At 41.4% G+C, this 14,140-nt stretch overlaps 1 long non-coding RNA gene across 1 annotated transcript in view; it reads right to left on the bottom strand.

The window, feature by feature from the left end:
- The window catches only part of LOC106586591 (uncharacterized), a 37,605-nt gene that overhangs the window by 23,055 nt on the left and 410 nt on the right, over positions 1-14,140 (bottom strand). The gene's annotated exons all lie outside the window — the stretch shown is intronic.

Below are 14,140 nucleotides of genomic sequence, written 5' to 3'. Positions count from 1 at the left end.
ACCATTCTCTGGGAAAGTGGGTAGCGCTACCTTGGAAAATAAACTCAGCAAAAAAAGAAAAGGTCCCTTTTTCAGGACCCTGTCTTTCAAAGATAATTCGTAAAAATCTAAATAACTTCACAGATCTTCATTGTAAAGGGTTTAACCTGTTATGGCTAGGGGGCAGTATTTTCACGGCTGGATAAAAAACGTACCTGATTTAATCTGGTTACTACTCCTGCCCAGTAACTAGAATATGCATATAATTATTGGCTTTGGATAGAAAATACCCTAAAGTTTCTAAAATTGTTTGAATGGTGTCTGTGAGTATAACAGAACTCATATGGCAGGCAAAAACCTGAGAGGATTTCATGCAGGAAGTGGCCTGTCTGACAAGGTGTCGTTCTTCTTGTCTCTGTTTATTGAAGAGTGAGGATCTTAGCTGTCCCGGGACACTTCCTACGGCTGCCATAGGCTCTCAGAAGGCGGCAAAAAGCTGAATCGTAGCTTTGCAGGCTCTGGCTGAAACAAAGTAGCGCGTTTGGGTAGTGGCTGGTTACAGTACTGTGAGTCTCAGGCTCGTGCCCGCGTCGACCGAAAGCTTTGTTTTCTTTCCTCTGTTTAGCTAAATGGACATTCCCGGTCGGAATATTATCGCTTTTTTACGAGAAAAATGGCATAAAAATTGATTTTAAACAGCGGTTGACATGCTTCGAAGTACGGTAATGGAATATTTAGATTTTTTTTGTCACGAATTGCGCCATGCGCACGACCCTTCTTTACCATTCGGATAGTGTCTGGGACGCACGAACAAAACGCCGCTATTCGGATATAACGATGGATTATTTTGGACCAAACCAACATTTGTTATTGAAGTAGCAGTCCTGGGAGTGCATTCTGACGAAGACAACAAAAGGTGATCAAACTTTTATAATAGTAAATCTGATATTGGTGAGTGCTAAACTTGCCGGGTGTCTAAATAGCTAGCCCGTGATGTCTGGGCTATGTACTTAGAATATTGCAAAATGTGCTTTCACCAAAAAGCTATTTTAAAATCGGACATATCGAGTGCATAGAGGAGTTCTGTATCTATAATTCTTAAAATAATTGTTATGCTTTTTGTGAACGTTTATCGTGAGTCATTTATTAAATTGTTAGCAAATTCCCCGGAAGTTTGCGGGGGGTATGCTAGTTCTGAACGTCACATGCTAATGTAAAAAGCTGTTTTTTGATATAAATATGAACTTGATTGAACAAAACATGCATGTATTGTATAACATAATGTCCTAGGGTTGTCATCTGATGAAGATCATCAAAGGTTAGTGCTGCATTTAGCTGTCTTCTGGGTTTTTGTGACATTATATGCTAGCTTGAAAAATGGGTGTCTGATTATTTCTGGCTTGGTACTCTGCTGACAATCTAATGTTTTGCTTTCACTGCAAAGCCTTTTTGAAATCGGACAGTGTGGTTAGATAAAGGAGAGTCTTGTCTTTAAAATGCTGTGAAATAGTCATATGTTTGAAAAATTGAAGTTTTTGTATTTTTGAGGAATTTGTAATTCGCGCCACGCCTATCATTGGATATTGGAGCAGGTGTTCCGCTAGCGGAACGTCTAGATGTAAGAGGTTAAACACTGTTTCCCATGCTTGTTCAATGAACCATAAACAATTCATGAACATGCACCTGTGGAACGGTCGTTAAGACACTAACAACTTACAAACGGTCACAGTTACGAAAACTTAGGATACTAAAGAGGCCTTTCTACTGACTGAAAAACACCAAAAGAAAGATGCCCATGGTCCCTACTCGTCTGCGTGAACGTGCCTTAGGCATGCTGCAAGGAGGCATGAGGACTGCAGATGTGGCCAGGGCAATAAATTGCAATGTCCGTACTGTGAGAAGCCTAAGACAGCGCTACAGGGAGACAGGACGGACAGCTGATCGTCCTTGCAGTGGCAGACGACGTGTAACAACACCTGCACAGGATCGGTACATCCGATCATCACACCTGCAGGACAGGTACAGGATGGCAACAACAACTGCCTGAGTTACACCAGGAATGCACAATCCCTCTATGAGTGCTCAGACTGTTCGCAATAAACTGAGAGAGGCTGGACTGAGGACTTGTAGACCTGTTGTAAGGCAGGTCCTCACCAGACATCACTGGCAACAACGTTGCCTATGGGCACAAACCCACCGTCGCTGGACCAGACAGGACTGGCAAAAAGTGTTCTTAACTGACGAGTTGCGGTTTTGTCTCACCAGGGGTGATGGTCGGATTCACGTTTATCGTTGAAGGAATGAGCGTTACACCGAGGCCTGTACTCTGGAGCGGGATCGATTTGGAGGTGGAGGGTCCGTCATGGTCTGGGGCGGTGTGTCACAGCAACATCGGACTGACCTTGTTGTCATTGCAGGCAATCTCAATGCTGTGAGTTACAGGGAAGACATCCTCCTCCCTCATGTGGCACCCTTCCTGCCGGCTCATCCTGACATGACACTCCAGCATGACAATGCCACCAGTCATACTGCTCGTTCTGTGCGTGAATTCCTGCAAAACAGGAATGTCAGTGTTCTGCCATGGCCAGCGAAGAGCCCGGATCTAAATCCCATTGAGCACGTCTGGGACCTGTTGGATCAGAGGGTGAGGGCTAGGGCCATTCCCCCCAGAAATGTCCGGGAACTTGCAGGTGCCTTGGCGGAACAGTGGGGTAACATCTCACAGCAAGAACTGGCAAATCTGGTGCAGTCCATGAGGAGGAGATACACTGTAGTACTTAATGCAGCTGGTGGCCACACCAGATACTGACTGTTACTTTTGATTTTGACCCCCCCTTTGTTCAGGGACAAATTATTCCATTTCTGTTAGTCACATGTCTGTGGGACTTGTTCAGTTTATGTCTCAGATGTTGAATCTTGTTATGTTCATACACATATTTACACATGTAAAGTTTGCTGAAAATAAACGCAGTTGACAGTGAGAGGCCTTTTCTTTTTTGCCAAGTTTAGTTAATACAAGGTGTGTATTAGAGACGGGAGTGAAGAAATCAGAAAATTCTAATCAAATAAAGAACTCAGAGATGCTGTTGTGGTATGGCACAATGACATCAATGAGAAATCGCAAGCTGTGTTACAAGTGTTTTGATGTCGTCATTTTATCAACAGAAGAGTAGAACCGATAAAAATGAAACTAGTAGATGCAGTCAGCTGTAAAAAGACTGGGTACGTGAGTACATTGATAGAATTTGTACTTCGGCAGACGTGCAAGGGGTTAATATGGCCACAGGGAATGTCAGTAACTATAGTTTCAATGGCCAAGGTAAGACAGAAACATAGCGAAAAAAACATAAAAACGTAAGGAGATAGATCCCTGTTTTAGATGCGGGGCCGTTGGGCATTGGAAGAATGAGTGTAGAGTGGGAACGGAGCGTGCTGTAATCGGAAGAAATGCTGCCATGCAAGCGTTTGCCTCTTTTTCAAAAGAGCAGCAACAAATCCTCCTGAAAGTAGCAGGACAGGGAACTTGCACATAGCGGTGTATGGCCTCGGTACGATCGATAGTGGTTCATAGAGATTACAGTTTCTATGTGAAGAAAGACGTATGAGATTACATTTACACAACTTTTTAATAGATGTCACGGATCAAATATCGCAGATTCCTTATGATGAGAAATCGGCTAAATTTGCCTCGAGAAAAAAGTATTTGGGGTTAAAGACTCTAGGCGAAATGCCAGGGGAATGGATTCTAAAGGTAACAAATAAAAAGTATCTGGCCAAACACTCCTGGTAACTCAGAAAACCTTAGGGGGGGGGGGGGGGGGGGTTCAATCTCAAGAGACATTTTATGCCGTTTTATTATGAAATAGATTTACATTTTATGTCGTCTTATTCTGAAATAGATTTCTAGAATGGACGAAAGGGTGGAGGGGTCACGAGGAATTAGCATAGGGGTTACCAAACCTAAAATAAACTTGATTGTTTATGAAAATGGTGGTGCGGTGGTTATGGAGAATCATGGGGAAAAGAGACCAGTGAATCTTTGGACTCAGTGGCGAGACAAAGTCGCTGTGTCTAAGGGTAGTACATGCTAAATAAAGGATACATAAACATTGGGGTGGATTAAAACAAACGTTTAATGATTGGAGTAAAGACAGTGGGTTTACCATTATCATGTTTGGTTTATTTGTAATACTTTTGGATTGCCGATTTAAAATGTAGCATAGTGAATGCTAACGACATGTACACTTCTTTTCCAGAAGAGGAGGGGGTTTCATTATCTCTCGTTGGAATGTTCCCTGAGACTGTGGTCTTGGGGAGAGCAGTTAGTGATATTCGGCAGTTTCAAGTATAAAAGTATCTGGATTAGGCCATAAACGGAGTTCCCAGATAAGTAAGGCCTGTTCATGTGTGTGTTTTTGACCTACGGTTTACCACACACCAGCATGCACACACAACTTACCGGTTATGAATATGTGTTAGTGGTGTTGATACTGTGGGATTTAAATTGTGTGGGGTCTTTTTAATTTGGTTTTAAATTGGGTATGCAGAATGATGGAAATGTTTGAAAAGGTTTTTAAATGGTTTCTGAAGGACAGAGAAAGAAAAGGGAGAGGAAATATTTAATGGTTTCGAATGTCCTGTATCCTGACTTTCTGGTGAGGCCTGATCAATCTCACTAGAAATGATCGAAACAGGTGGGATTTAATTATAAAATGAACGAGAAACACCAGTCTCTATTATATTTTACTATTACTTTATGAGATACCATTATTCCCTTATGGAGTAGTTAACAAGTGTTGTAATTTTAAGTTGATTGGTATTCCATTTGTTTTAATTTGTGATGTAACATGTTGTTTTTGAATCACAATATGAATCATGTGTTCGAATGGGAAATGACCAGTTCCTTGGGGCTCTGGTCTTTGGGTAAATACAGAAATGTATTTTGTTCAGTCTGCATATAGAAGGGAAAATATGTTAATAATGGTTGATAGTTACTCCAAATGGATTGTGATATGTGTATTATTGATTTCACTTTTGTTTCGATACAAATAACACCAGATTGCGTCTACTGGATTGTTGGGATACCCCCATGCTAACTCACTGTTCTGGTAACTCTTTCGAGAGGTCGCCAGTAAAATAAAGGGAGTATGAACTAATTTTGAAAATGGTTTCAACAGTAACAGCATGTTGTAACAGTAATGTTATAAAGAAAATTGGGAATGTAATAATTTGTCATATAGTCAATGCTTGTCTGGATTTCCTGAATCAGAAAAAGTGCCTGGAAGCTTGAGTTCGAGTGATAGACTCAAAGTAAAGCACTAAGGACTGTCATTCTAAATTTGGGTTGGATAATTTATAAAATGTTTTAGTTGTGATTCGGATACAGCGAGAGAGAGTTGCTCGAACTGCTCGAAATTTATTGGGCCTAGGGAGGCTATAGAAACCTTATTGTTAAGTGTCCTCCAACAGGGAGGTTTACAGAGAACTCACTGGACGATAGCTTGGTTCAAACATGAAGGTTTTTTTGTTTTACCATGTCATCAGAATTTCTATGTTAAATCGCATCAATACATATAGATTTCTGGATGATACGGTACAATTAATTGCATACAAGGCTCATAGTCTGTGTCTTGCATTAACACCAAAGGATGAGAATGAAGGAGACGGGCATGGAGACCAGCATCACATGGGCATAGAACGTAACGGATGGACGGTTCTTTCCCCAATCTTAGTCGCATCAAGGGTGGTGTGAAATGATTAAACATACTTTTTCTCTCTTCCCTGTTAAGTCAATATGTTTTTAGGTTTTGTGTAACATAGGAGTGATCATTGTTCCAGAGGAGGGATTGATGTATATGACTAATTGATTTGAGAATGTTTTATCATGTTTATAACTGTAGAAGTGCATTAGGAGTAGTGACTATTGTGTTATGGGTTAGATGGAATGATATATGTGCTATGTATATTGTTACAGAAGATAGCTCGTAGGAGAGGGAGGACAGCTAATTGTGCACAATATAGGGACTATTATGAAGTTAACCTCTATGGGCAAGGCGGGACGAATTCGTCCCACCTACGTAACAGCCACCTGAATTCAGTGGCGCAATTTTTGAATCGTTTGAAATACTATTACTTCAATTTCTCAAACATATGACTACTTTACAGCTATTTAAAGACAAGACTCTCCTTAATCTAACCACACTGTCCGATTTCAAAAAGGCTTTACAACGAAAGCAAAACATTAGATTATGTCAGGAGAGTGCCCAGCCAGAAATAATCAGACACCCATTTTTCAAGCTAGCATATAATGTCACAAAAACCCAGAAGACAGCTAAATGCAGCACTAACCTTTGATGATCTTCATCAGATGACACACCTAGGACATTATGTTATACAATACATGCATGTTTTGTTCAATCAAGTTAATATTTATATCAAAAACCAGCTTTTTACATTAGCATGTGACGTTCAGAACTAGCATACCCCCCGCAAACCTCCGGTGAATTTACTAAATTACTCACGATAAACGTTCACAAAAAACATAACAATTATTTTAAGAATTATAGATACAGAACTCCTTTGTGCAATCGAGGTGTCCGATTTTAAAATAGCTTTTCGGTGAAAGCACATTTTGCAATATTCTCAGTACATAGCCCAGCCATCACGGCTAGCTATTTAGACACCCGCCAAGTTTAGCCCTGACCAAACTCCGATTTACTATTACAAAAGTTTGATTACCTTTGATGTCTTCGTCAGAATGCACTCCCAGGACTGCTACTTCAATAACAAATGTTGGTTTGGTCCAAAATAATCCATCGTTATATCCAAATAGCAGCGTTTTGTTCGTGCGTTCAAGACTCTATCCGAAGTGTAAATAAGGGTCACGAGCATGGCGCAATTCGTGACAAAAAAATGCTAAATATTCCATTACCGTACTTCGAAGCATGTCAACCGCTGTTTAAAATCCATTTTTATGCCACTTTTCTCGTAAAAAAGCGATAATATTCCGACCGGGAATCTGCGTTTAGGTAAACAGAGGAAAGAAAACAAAGCATGAGGTCGACGTGGGCACGAGCCTGAGTCTCACAGTACTGTAACCAGCCACTACCCAAACGCGCTACTTTTTTTCAGCCAGAGCCTGCAAAGCCACGATTCAGCTTTTTGCCGCCTTCTGAGAGCCCATGGGAGCCGTAGGAAGTGTCACGTAACAGCAGAGATCCTCTGTAATGGATAGAGATAATCAAGAAGGGCAAGAAATTGTCAGACAGGCCACTTCCTGCATGGAATCTTCTCAGGTTTTGGCCTGCCATATGAGTTCTGTTATACTCACAGACACCATTCAAACAGTTTTAGAAACTGTAGGGTGTTTTCTATCCAAAGCCAATAATTATATGCATATTCTAGTTTCTGGGCAGTAGTAATAACCAGATTAAATCGGTACGTTTTTTATCCGGCCGTGCAAATACTGCCCCCTACCCTAGAGAGGTTAAATAATGCAAAAACAAAGTGTTGGAGAAGAAAGTAAAAGTGCAATATGTGCCATGTAAGAAAGATAACTTTTAAGTTCCTTGCTCAGAACATGAGAACATATGAAAGCTGGTGGTTCCTTTTAACATGAGTCTTCAATATTCCCAGGTAAGAAGTTTTAGGTTGTAGTTATTATAGGAATTATAGGACTATTTCTCTCTATACGATGTGTATTTCATATACCTTTGACTATTGGATGTTCTTATAAGCACTTTAGCATTGCCAGTGTAACAGTATAGCTTCCGTCCCTCTCCTCGCTCCTACCTGGGCTCGAACCAGGAACACATCGACAACAGCCACCCTCGAAGCAGCGTTACCCATGTAGAGGAAGGGGAACAACTACTCTAAGTCTCACAGCGAGTGACGTTTGAAACGCTATTAGCGCGCACCCGCTAACTAGCTAGCCATTTCACATCGGTTACACCAGCCTGATCTTGGGAGTTGACAGGCTTTAAGTCATAAACAGCGCAATGCATTGTGAAGGGCTGCTGGCAAAAACGCACGAAAGTGCTGTATGAATGAATGCTTACGAGCCTGCTGGTGCCTACCATCGCTCAGTCAGACTGCTCTATCAAATCATAGACTTAATTATAACATAATAACACACAGAAACACGACCCTTAGGTCACTAATATGGTCGAATCCGGAAACTATCATCTCGAAAACAAAATGTTTTTCCTGTCAGTGAAATATGGAACCGTTCCGTATTTTATCTAACGGGTGGCATCCCTAAGTCTAAATATTCCTGTTACAATGCACAACCTTCAATGTTATGTCATAATTACGTAAAATTCTGGCAAATTAGTTCGCAACGAGCCAGGCGGCCCAAACTGTTGCATATACCCTGACTCTGCGTGCAATGAACGCAAAATGACACAATTTCACCTGGTTAATATTGCCTGCTAACCTGGATTTCTTTTAGCTAAATATGTAGGTTTAAAAATATATACTTCTGTGTATTGATTTTAAGAAAGGCATTGATGTTTATGGTTAGGTACAGTCGTGCAACGATTGTGCTTTTTTTGCAAATGCGCTTTTGTTAAATCATCCCCCGTTTGGCCAAGTCGGCTGTCTTTGTTAGGAAGAAATAGTCTTCACAGTTTGCAACGAGCCAGGCGGCCCAAACTGCTGCATATACCCTGACTGTTTGCAAGAGAAGTGACACATTTTCCCTAGTTAAAAGAAATTCATGTTAGCAGGCAATATTAACTAAATATGCAGGTTTAAAAATATATACTTGTGTATTGATTTTAAGAAAGGCATTGATGTTTATGGTTGGAGCAACGTGTACCTAAGCGATTATATGCAACGCAGGACAGGACCAACCGTTCCTAGGTCGTCATTTGAAAATAAGAATGTGTTCTTAACCTCTTACATCTAGACGTTCCGCTAGCGGAACACCTGCTCCAATATCCAATGATGGGCGTGGCGCGAAATATAAACTCCTCTAAAATCCGAAAACTTCAATTTTTCAAACATATGACTATTTTACAGCATTTTAAAGACAAGACTCTCGTTAATCTAACCACACCATTCAAACAGTTTTAGAACTTTGGAGTGTTTTCTATCCAAAGCTAATAATTATATGCATATTCTAGTTTCTGGGCAGGAGCAATAATCAGATTAAATCGGGTACGTTTTTTATCCGGCTGTGAAAATACTGCCCCCTAGCCATAACAGGTTAACTGACTTGCCTAGTTAAATAAAGGTAATTTTTTTTTTTTTTTAAATAGAAAAAAAATAACGAAGAAAAAAATAATAATAAAAAAATAAAAAACAAAATCGGCCAAATCGGCATCCAAAAATACCGATTTCCGATTGTTATGAAAACGTGAAATCGGCCCTAATTAATCGGCCAGTCCGATTAATCGGTCGACCTCTACTCTGTTTTACAAAATAATGTCTCTCTCCAGATATATGGTCCCTGTACATTCAGCCAGCAGGGTTCTCTGTCCATCGCACGGCCAGGAAGAAAGAACACTCCAGGGAAAATAAATGTGGAGGTGTAATGACTGTGGTAACTACTTATGGTGTGACTGTGGTAACGTATAGAAACTCAAGTAATTTTGTTCTCCCAATCTGGAATACCTCACCATCAAATGCCGATCAAATTACCTCCCAAGATAATTTTCTGCGGTCATCGTCACGGCCGTGTATATCATTATTTTGATCACACGGACTGGGAAATGTTCTGGGCTGCCTCTGAGAATAGTATTGACGTATACACTGACTTGGTGACTAAGTACATCAGGAAGTGCATAGAGGATGTTGTTCCACTATGACTATTAGAATTTATCCAAACCAAAAACTGTTGATAGATGGCAGCATTCCCGCAAAACTGAACGTGCGAACTTCCGCATTTAACCACGGCAAGGTGATTGGGAACATGGAAGTGTACAAACAGACCAGCTACGACCTCCGTAAAGCAATAAAGAGGCAAAACGACAGTACAGTGACAAAGTGGAGTCTCAATTCTATGGTTCAGACATGAGACGTATGTGGCATGGACTCCAGATTACCACGGATTATGAAGGGAAAGCCAGCCACGTTTCCAGACAAGCTAAACACCTTCTTTGCCCGCTTTGAAGAAAACACAGAGCCGCCGATGTGGGCCACCGTTGCTCACAAGGACTGTGAGCTCTCGTTCCCCGTGGCTGACGTAAGTAAGACATTGAAGCGTGTTAACCCTCACAAGGTTGCCGGCCCAGACGGCATCCTTAGCCGCGTCCTTAGAGTATGTGCAGACCAGCTGGCTGGAGTGTTTACGGCAGTCCTTCTCAAATAGTGGGGCGCGCTCCCCTGGGGGGGCTCGGAGCGATGCCGGGGGGGCGCGTGTGACCCCGGCGAACATGCTTTTTTTTGCCGCAGGGAGTAGGGGTTTTTTGCACCGAACAAGAGCACACAGCACAGAGCAGGAGATATGAAGTGCAGATAACAAACCCTTAAGAGACACCATGGAAAAATATTTAACAGGGATGAAAAAGGCAGAGAGAGACAGAGAAAATGAGACAAACGTAAGTCTCCCGAAAGCTAAGACGAGGAAATATGACGAAGCGTATGTAGCGCTTGGCTTCACTGTGACTACGGTGGGAGACGAGGAAAGACCAGTATGTTTACTGTGTCTAAAAATGTTGGCAGCGGACAGCATGAAGCCAAATAAATTAAGGCATCACTTAAAGACATTACACCCCAATCACGCTGATAAGCCGCTTGAGTTTTTTCAGCGAAAACGTGCCGAATATTGCCAACAATCGTTCCGCTTTGTGAATGCTACTTCAGTAAACCAGCGAGCACTGTTAGCATCATATAAGGTGGCATACCAAATTGATCAGTGCAAAAAAACCCACTCCATAGCAGAGGAGCTGATACTGCCTGCAGCATTAGACATGGTCTCTGTTATGCTGGATGACGCAAGTGCTGCAAAAATAAAAACTATCCCTCTGTCCAATGACACTGTCGCCAGATGTATAAATGACATTGCTAACGATCTTAAAGAACAGCTGGTAGATAAACTCAAAGACAAACGTTTTTCCTTACAGTTCGATGAAGCAACTGACAGCAACAAAGACTGTTTGTTTATCGCTTATGTACTTATTGACATGACAAACTCCCTGTGTGAGGATCTACTTTTTTGTAAATATGTCAGAGACAGAGCCACAGCTGAAGAGCTATTCAAAATGCTGGACTGCTTCCTGACTGAGAATGGGCTAAAGAACTGCATTAGCCTTCCCTGTGGCTCAGTTGGTAGAGCATGGTGTTTGCAACGCCAGGGTTGTGGGTTTGATTCCCACGGGGGGCCAGTACAAAAAAAACAGAAAATGCATGAAATGTATGCATTCACTACTGTAAGTTGCTCTGGATAAGAGCGTCTGCTAAATGACTAAAATGTGATGTAAATGTGTTTGCAGTGATGGAGCACAAACCATGGCAGGGATGAGAAAAGGACTTTGGGCACTCATCAAGAAGGCCTCACCTAATGCTGAGTGGACACACTGTGTTATACACAGAGAAGCACTGGCATCAAGGCACCTTTCCTCTGAATTAAGTGAGGTTATGACTGACATTGTAGGTGTAGTCAATTTTATAAAGACCAGACCACTAAAAACAAGAGTCTTCTCTGCTATCTGTGAGGAGATGGGAGCTGAACATCAAGCTGTGCTGTTTCACAGTGAAGCAAGGTGGCTGTCACAAGGAAAAGTCTTGTCCTGAGTTTTTGAGCTCAGAGAGCAGATAAGAATGTTTTCGGAGCAGGAGCACAAGTATGACCTCGCAGAAAAATTTAGTGATGAGAACTTCCTGGCAAAACTGGCCTACCTGAGTGACATATTTGGAAAGCTAAATGAAGTAAATCTACAGCTTCAAGGGAAAGATAAACACCTCCCTCAGGTCACAGACAAGATCAGCTCTTTCACTCGAAAGCTCTACACTATACTTGCTTGTTTTGTCACAAACTGACATTAGGTGAACTATTAGAATTTTACCAACCAGAAAATGGCAGAGTGATTTCTGCATAGTGCATCTTTAAGACATTGGCTCAAATCTAGGTTGTGCCTTTAGATTGAGAAAATGAACAACTAAAGGAAGAATTGTTCACTTCTCAAACCCCAACCCCTGGCTTGCTTGGTCTGTTTCGCAAGCGTTCCTTGAAGTCTGGCGATGTTGCACCTCTGGATTTAGAAACTCTATGGGTAGACAGTGTCCTTCCTTCCCGAATAACTCAGATAATACTTTTTTATTTATTTTGACCCACATTTTAATCACAGACAATGAGGGGGAAATCCAGAATATCAAAGCTGTGTTCGAATACCAATACTAACAGTCTGAACTACTTCCTAATGAGTATATACTACATACTATTAGTTCATTTTAGTATACTATAAACGAATGGTATCCTTCGCCTGTCTACCAGAAGTTTATGTTGTTGCTATACAACGTCCTGATAGCTTGTTGACATAAATGACTAGCTAGACATTTTGTAAATTCAATCAGGAGTGCCAGAGTGCGCTCTGGGCTTCGTAAATCCAGAACGTTGTCAGATTGTCCGTTTGTAAATTCAGAGCGTTTCGCTCCTAGAGCGTGTCATTTGACGAACTGGCCGAGGAGTAGGGTTGATTCGAGCATTCTGACCTCACAACGGGAGTCAAGCCCCACCCGTAGCACGCGCTCGAGCAGATATATTTCACTGGTCATCCCCAAAGCCAACACCTACTTTGGCCGCCTTTCCTTCCAGTTCTCTGCTGCCAATGACTGGAACTAATTGCAAAAATCACTGAAGTTGGAGACATATCTCCCTCAATAAACTTCAAGCATCGGCTGTCAGAGCAGTTTACCAATCGCTGCAGCTGTAAATAGCCCAACCAACTGCCTACCTCATCCCCATATTTGTTGTTTTTTCTGCTCTTTTGCACACCAGTATTTCTACTTGCATATCCTCATCCGCACATCTATCACTCCAGTGTTAATTGCTAAATTGTAATTATTTCGCCACTATGGCCTATTTATTGCCTTACCTCCTTACTTCATTTGCACACACTGTATACAGATTTTCTATTGTGTTATTGACTGTACGTTTGTTTATCCCATGTGTAACTCTGTGTTGTTGTATTTGTCGCACTGCTTTGCTTCAACTTAGCCAGGTCGCAGTTGTAAATGAGAACTTGTTCTCAACTGGCCTACCTGGTTAAATAATGGTGAAATAAAATAAAAGCACCCAAGCTAACTAGCTAACGTTGGCTAGCTTGCTTGCTATTTCCAGACACAATTGAGAGAACACCTCACTCTGACCATTTTACTCGCCCTCGTAAATGCATCCGTTATTCTGCGCTCTGGCACACTCAAGACTAGAGTGCTCTGAAATCGGAGTAGATAGCCAGAATGAACAATGTCCATTGAGAACGCAAAACGACTATACCACTTAGCTAAGAATGACGTGAATAATCAAGTCAATAAACGTTGGGCAGTTAGACCGGTACATACTGCTGTAATACTAATCAGTTCGTACGGATAGTGTAGCTTACAAATTGTCAGCCAACATAACGTGTAACGTAACTTATATGAAAAGTCATTACTTTATTACATTGCACAACATGATCTTAACATTTGTCATTAGTTTAAGCAATGAATTTGTATCCGCTCGTAATTAGTTTAAGCATTGAATTTGTATCCGCTCTCGTCAGACTTCGTCAGCATATTTTCCGCCATTTTCTTAAAATCTGAAAACGTTGTGAAGTCACGCCCATTTTCTGAAGAGAAGTGGGGGGTGCTAAACCACAGATAGAACAATGAGACAGATCTTTCACTGGATGTGACGCATCCGCTTGGCGTTCCCACTTCGGCTATACTGTTAGCTACATATCTACCACCTTACCTGTTTAAGTCAATGGTTTGTGTCAATAAAATAGCTGACAGACCAAAAAAACTAATATTTATTCTCAGTATAAGTATTTTTTACAACGCTAATACAAACCTGAAGAGGTAACTGAATCTTTTCAACAAAGGGCTAAAATACCACCACCACCATTCCTTTCCGTCAGCAAGCAGCACTGCCTCACGTCCGCCATTAGAGAGCGAGCGAAACAATGCGAGAGCAGGGCAATGTCACAGATAGAACAATGAGGGTTAGTTGTAAACATAT

This window comes from Salmo salar, chromosome 25, assembly GCF_965601325.2.
Source record: "Salmo salar chromosome 25, fSalSal1, whole genome shotgun sequence".
Taxonomy (NCBI): Eukaryota; Metazoa; Chordata; class Actinopteri; order Salmoniformes; family Salmonidae; genus Salmo; species Salmo salar.
The sequence above is the reverse complement of the archived record's forward strand: the minus strand, read 5'-3'. Positions and strand labels throughout refer to the sequence as shown.